A 7,686-nucleotide genomic window follows, 5' to 3' on the forward strand; every position below is an offset into this window, starting at 1 on the left:
CGCCACCATTTCCCCATCCAGATATTTAAAAAGGCTAGAAGTGGTACCATGGCAGAGTAGAGGGTCAATGATGATGATGATGATGATGATAAATGTTATGTGTTAATGGCCTCTCTTAACAACTCAAGGCTGTGTACAACAAAGTCAAAATACATTAACATAAAATGCATACATTGAAATGCATAGATCAAAACAGACCATTATTTTTAAAAAAACATATACCAAACACAGGGTACAAAAATCAACATACTGCAGCAATCAAATGCAGATTCAAAACTCTTGATTAAAAGTTGAGTGGGTAGGCCTGCCGGAAGAGGGTCATCGTTTGAGTCTTGAATTCCAACAGCTCGTTTAGCTGTTGGATTTCTTTAAGCAAGTAATTCCACAGTTGTGGGCCGGCCAATGAAAAGGTCTCTGGGTGACGATCACCAGTGGATTCTGGCTGACTGGAGTTAGCATCCTTCAGAGGACCTCAGGGGCAGATTGTGTGGGATAAGATGATGCTGTAGGTAACCTGTAGGTAAGCTGGACCTGTAGGTAACCTTCTGCGCATGCGCAACATAGCTCGGAAATCTTCAGTTAAAATTTTGAAAAGGACGGCGGTTGGCCCCGCGCACACTCCCCATGCTGCTATAAATAGCCCGCGGAAGGCTAACCGCCTCAGTTCTCTTCATCCGCGCTAAAACGCTAACAGCTCGGTTTTGAATTGAAGAGTACTGAGGCTAGAGTCTGGAAATTTATTTCAAGATGTCTCAAACGAAGGGATTCAAGCGTTGCAGTGCTTGCCCTTCAAACTTTCCAGACAATGATGCCCATGATTTATGTATCGCGTGTCTGGGTGAGGGGCATTTGACTCAGAGCTGCGTCATTTGCCAGTCTTTTACCCCTCAGACACGGAAGAATAGGGAGATTAAAGGTTGGAGGGAGGAGAGCACGGTCATATAACGCTGCCTTTAATTTAATCTCCCTATTCTTCCGTGTCTGAGGGGTAAAAGACTGGCAAATGACGCAGCTCTGAGTCAAATGCCCCTCACCCAGACACGCGATACATAAATCATGGGCATCATTGTCTGGAAAGTTTGAAGGGCAAGCACTGCAACGCTTGAATCCCTTCGTTTGAGACATCTTGAAATAAATTTCCAGACTCTAGCCTCAGTACTCTTCAATTCAAAACCGAGCTGTTAGCGTTTTAGCGCGGATGAAGAGAACTGAGGCGGTTAGCCTTCCGCGGGCTATTTATAGCAGCATGGGGAGTGTGCGCGGGGCCAACCGCCGTCCTTTTCAAAATTTTAACTGAAGATTTCCGAGCTATGTTGCGCATGCGCAGAAGGTTACCATTAGTGCGCATTCACAGCATAGCCACGCAGGGAAACTACGGTTACAGGTAAGCAACCTTCCATGTAAGCTGGACCCAAATTATGTAGAGCTTTAAAAGTCAAAACCAACACTTTGTACTTTGCTCAGAAACTAATTGGCAACTAGTGGAGTGCTGTATTATAGGTATAATATGCTTGCTTCTTGATGTCCCTGTAGCAAGTTTGGCTGCCATGTTTTGAACTAGTTGTAGATTCCAAATTTAGCACAGAGATTGCCCAATGTGCAGAAGTCTAACCTTGAGATTACCAGCGCATGCACTACCATCTTTAGGTCCTCCAAATATAGGAAGGGGTGCACCTGGCGTATCAGCCAAATCTGATAATTTGACATCTACCTGGGCTGAAATTTGGAGAGGTTTTCCTATGATGGACTAAGCTCTCGGTTTTCACCACTCCGATCAAACAATTTGATAACTGTTAAGGTACAGTATGCACATTCACCCATAAGTCAACCCAAGTTTTGGAGGGTTGATACTTTGACTGAACTTTCTAAACGTATACATGGATATATAAGAAAATCAAAAGTCTTTGTAGGTATAGATGAGAATACCTAGTCAGTATAAGTTTCTATACTACTAGTAGAGAGGTCCCAACCGCAACACTTGTTGGTGTTACTCCTCTCTCTCCATAATCATCTCCTGATCTCCAAAGCAAGAGTAATTTCTGGGGATTTCTGAGAAGCAATTTTTATTTGCTCCTCAAAAATTTCTCTATTGTGATATCTATGCTTTAATCTCATTCATAAGAGAAACACCAAGAACAGTACCTTCATCTCTGAACCAGAGGTGGTTGCATCTTGTGATTGCTTACTACACAAAACTACTCTGAATTGTTGAAGTCTTTATGGTCATGTTCCAGGCAATGGCTGTGCTACTGGAACATGGACACACAGCCCAAAAAACTCACAGCAACCAACTACTCCTTGAGTTTCTGAGGCCACAGTCACTCTAACTTGAGACATAATTGAACTTTTGAATATATAATAAATTATCCTTCTGCTTTCCATACAGGTAATTCTGCCCATTACATTTGTACTTGTGATTCTACCTTATTGATTTGTGTATAATTACTATGCGATCTGTGCCTTCCATGTTACACACTGGATTTCCATGGAAGTAAGAATCCACTATTTTGCAGAACAGTCCTGTAAACTTTGTTTTCCTTAAGTTATTGGAGTAATGCATAATGAATGATTGGTTGCCCATTGATGAGAAACAAATGAGAAGAGTGTCAAATCAGTGTTTTATGACTGTTCTTTGAATATTTATCACTTGACCCAAACTATATCACTACCCATTGCTTTATTTAATTAATTTAATAATTAATAATTTGCATCATTTCTTTATCCTTCAAGAGACGGGTTAGCTTACAACAAGTGAAACAAAATACGACACATAAAATAAAATAAAATAATTCTTTTCAAAGCACATAGTTAAAACAATTTAAAATACATACTCTGCATTCAGGTAATTCTGTGGTTGTATTTAGTGGGAAAATAGTTGCTATTTTATTTAGTTAAACAGACATTGCCTTTCAAGAAGGGTTAACATATAATAAAGAACCCCCAGTGGCACAGTAGGTTAAACTGCTGAGCTGCTGAACTTGCCGATTGAAAAGTCACAGATTTGAATCTGGGTAGCAGGGTGAGCTTCTGCTGTTAGGCCCAGCATCTGCCAACTTAGGAGTTTGAAAATATGCAAATGTGAATAGATCAATAGGAACCACTCTGGCGGGAAGGTAACAGTGCTCCATGCGGTCATGGCGGCCACATGACCTGGGAGGTGTCTACAGACAATGCTGGCTCTTCGGCTTCGAAATGGAGATGAGCACAAGCCCCCAGAGTCGGACATGACTGAATATCAGGGGAAAACCTTTACTTAACATATAACTTTTCCCTGGCTGAACTCTGGAATATTTCAAGGTTGTGCCTCAGTGCAGCACAACCTTACAGAGGTAACCCTTTAAATGTTATAACTAACCAAACCACTTTCTTCTGTTTCTCATCACTCTATTTAAAAAGTACACTTGAACAAATGTCTTCAGCCTTAACTTCATCTGGCTTTCATGTTTTTATATGGTTTTACTATGTTGACATAGTGCTTAAGTCATGATCTCAAGCTTCCATTTGCGATAATGATGTATAGATCATCTTGAAATATAGGTAGCATAGCTATTTCATTACGTTATTTGCTATACATTGCTGAAGTATTAATGATATTTCTAAAATAATTGCTATGTTTTCTAAGCTGTTTGCATGCAGGCATGCTTATTTTAGGAAAGTAAAAGTCAGTTGTAGGAGTCATAATGAATCAATGGTGTAGAAGAAGAATGCCCATGGTTACAATATAATTAACTCTATGAATTCCTAATCTTGAATCTCCAAATTCTATTGGACTATAGCTGCCATTATATTCATCCTAAGTGGTTAATAGTCAGGAATTCTGGAAATTGCAGTCCAATATAATCTCTAGACTCAGCCGCTAGTTTAATTTTCTTTTCAAAAGGTTAACATTCAATCCATATACCCCACCAATCCAGGCCACAGTCGTATCAGAAGTAGAAAAAATGTAATATAGTAGAAAGATTGACCGCAGAGTTGTCAGCTTTGAATGATTTCAGGAACTAAGTACATGCCATGGATTAAAGGGACTACTTCCAATGCCATATTTCGCTCTAATTTGGGGAAGTAGGGTGGAGGTTAGGAGACCCAAACTCCAACATTAGATGTTAAGTGTGATAAAGTTTATTGCTTTCCCAAAGATAATTCAGAGATATATATTCTTGTCCTCAATTCTAGTTTAGAGTTGGAAAGTCTCTAACAACTGAAAAGAAAACAGCCCAAGGTAGACTGTGAGGAAACAAATCATTCCTGGCTCAACAGAGCACAAATGGGACATAAAGACAAAAGTGGCAAATTGATTTCTTTAGACAGTTTTGTCTTGATATGGTTTGTTTCCTTGTAACTTTTCCATATTTTATAGTTAACAGTTGCAAACTTGCTCTCAACCTAAATGTAAAAGCTTTCAACTGTTAATTATGCTAGTCTTTTTATCTCCAGTAATTTGTTTTTGTGTTGTCTCATGTTATTGTTTTCTTTAATAAAGCATTTTGAATGAAGGCTGAAGAATACTCCGTTCAGGTTGAGTCTTCCTTATCTAGAAATCTGAAATACTCCAAAATATAGCCACATGGCAGAGATAATAACACCTTTACTTTCTAATGTTCATGCACAGAATTATTTTAAAAATATTGTGTATAAAATTGCCTTCAAGCTATGTGTATAATGTGTATATGAAATGTAAATAAAATCCATGTTTAGACTTGGGTTCTATTGCCAAGGTTATCTCATTGTGTATATGCAAACATCCCAAACACTTCTGGTTCCAAGGATTTTGGATAAGGGATACTCAGCCTGTATAGTAAAACATGATGTGATGCATAATTTGTTAATTATTTGTTTGGAATAACTGATCTAAAGATAAATTATGTATAGAACAGGTAATTTTCTTCTGACATCATAACACTTGCGTTGTATTTCTTGGTACTGTCTATGCTATAAAAATACAAACTTCGATTATTGGTTTTGTCTTGCTTCCATGTACCACGTGATAAAGCAACTTCAAGTGGATAACAGCTTTGGAATCTAACCTTCAATTGCTGGTTTGCCCATTTACCAATGTTACTGATATCTCCCATATGTCTTAGATACCCATGTCTAACGCTCAGGTTTTTTTGGCTAAATTACCCTGCCAAACCTGTGCATTAGATTTGATGATGCCTTTCCAGTAATGCAATGACTACTGGAATGGCCCCAGATTACGATTGTAGATGGCATGATTTAAATAGTTGATGTAATGTTTTTAATTTTGTGGTTTTAATTTAAATATTTATTTAATTTGTATGTTGTTTTTATGACATTGAATAGCTGTCTATTTATAAAGTCACTGTGAGTCTCCTTCAGGATTGAGAAAGATAGGGCATAAATATGGCAAATAAATAATTTTATTTCAACATGGGACCAAGGTGACTCACAACAAAGATTTAAACATCATACAGCTAAAACACAATTATTTTAGGGCCTCTCCTATAGATAGATAGATAGATAGATAGATAGATAATGTGCAAAATTATCGTTCATCCTCATAAGTCGGATCAAATTTGTTAAATTTGTACTTATGTTGCATTATCTGGCACTGAGGTTTATCACTTTGCTTTTAACAGCTGCCTGTCTGATTTTATATAAGGTTTTATTTGCCATCTGTTGCCTGCCCCATACAGGAAGGATGTGTTTTTTCTAAGGAGGGAGGGCATCCCCGGACTCGTGGGGCAGCTATTTGAGTCATACAGGGCAGGAAGAGATGCGGAAGGGGGAGACAGTCTCAGTTCCAACAAAATGGGGCACAAAATAGAGTGCTTATTGTTCCTAAACTATTTCCTATATCTCATATATCTAATAGTCTAGGTGTGAGCCCCCGGTGATGCAGTGGGTTAAATCCCTGAGCCGGCAGGACTGGAGACCGACAGGTCGCAGGTACAAATCCGGGGAGAGGCGGATGAGCTCCCACTATCAGCTCCAGCTCTTCATGCAGGGACATGAGAGAAGCCTCCCACAAGGATGATAAAAACATCAAATCATCCAAGCGTCCCCTGGGCAACGTCCTTGCAGACGGCCAATTCTCTCACACCAGAAGCGACTTGCAGCTTCTCAAGTCGCTCCTGACACGATAAAAAAAAAAAGAATAGTCTAGGTAACCAGGCTGACAACCTCCCTAGCCTGAAAGTGCTGTGGTCCAGGCTTTTTGGTTGGCTGCATCCCATTTGTACAAACCTGCCCAAGTCCTGACATCTTTAGGAGGGGCCCTTTTCTTGGTCTCTTGGTCTCACCCCCATTTCAAGCTTAATTGGTGGGAACGAGAGAGTGTTCACTTTACGGCTGCCCCTTGACTCTGGAACTCCATGTGCAAGGAAGCCTGAATGGCCTCTCCCTGCTGTCCTGGTGGCAGGCTGAAAACCTTATTCAGACAGGCTTTTAAAGATGAAGGTGTTTAAGATCTAGTAAGGGGGTGCTGTGGTTTTTAACTTTGAATATGTTTTGATGTTTGTTCATAATTTTGTTTTAATGTTTATATATTTGTATATTTTAAATTGTATACTAATGCTTTTATGTCAAGCCGTTTTGTGTCCTCTTTGGGGTGGTAAAACGGGAATAATAATAATAATAATAATAATAATAATAATAATAATAATAATAATGTATAAGAGGCCATGCAAGGAGAGAGATGTCAGTTATTTTCAATGGATGAAACAACCCCATTCATCACAATGGAAGCTGCCTTCTAATGCTATCAATTCTGGTCTGGACTGTCGATACAGTAGAAGACCAAGAGTTAAAGACATTATATCTCCATACCATGCTCTGATTCATATCCACTCACATCTGAGATTTAATTTTTAAAAGTAATTTGCAGTATTTCCAATAGGCCTTATGGTAGCACACTTAAGCATACATAGCACATTTCATTAGCTTGCACCAGATCTGTCTTTCAGATGGATTTTAATCACGTGCATTTGCAGTAATGAGTAGTTCAATTGTATTTTTAATGTTTTTTTAAAAAGATTAAACTTGTATTGCAGTCATATTGCCATCTGAAGAAGCTTCAAGTACTTTTATTTCCTTTAAAATAAGGGATTGTTCAGAAGATTGATCTCCTGGAAGTTGGAAGGTGAAAGCTGTTTCCTTGCTCAAATAAATTGTTCCTTCTCATATTGCAACACTACTGTTGTTTCAAGGTTACTCATGAAGCACATGCTGAAGTTGGCATGGATTCATATATTGTGGCAGAGAGAACATGACTGTGATTTTTTCTTGCATAATAGTAGTATAAGGGTGCCAGAATGTATTTTGTAACTTTTTCCCTAGCATAGAACCTTTTGAAAAATGGAATACAAGACTTTTAAATATGACATTTTCTAAAACTTCAGAAATATTGTTTAACTTTAGACTTATCTATCCCCTCTTCCACTTTGCTGTTCCACTTTTTGCCACCTTAACCAACAGTCTGATGTTGCCTGGTCACATGTGTCTTAATTTTCATCATCCTTCTGTTGTATCTGCTGGTGATAGTTTCTTTTGTTTCCTGCATGGAAAAATATATATCATTTTGGGAAAGGGTCCAAATGCTCAGCCATCTCAAGGGCTCCAGAGCAATTTTTCATGTTCAACCTCTTAGTCTGGCCTTGAAGTGCCTATGGTGAAGGAAGAAATGAGGCTCCATTATTGTCATAATGAACTCACTTGCTGCTGCTCTTC

Source organism: Anolis sagrei, chromosome 6, assembly GCF_037176765.1.
Source record: "Anolis sagrei isolate rAnoSag1 chromosome 6, rAnoSag1.mat, whole genome shotgun sequence".
Classification (NCBI taxonomy): Eukaryota; Metazoa; Chordata; class Lepidosauria; order Squamata; family Dactyloidae; genus Anolis; species Anolis sagrei.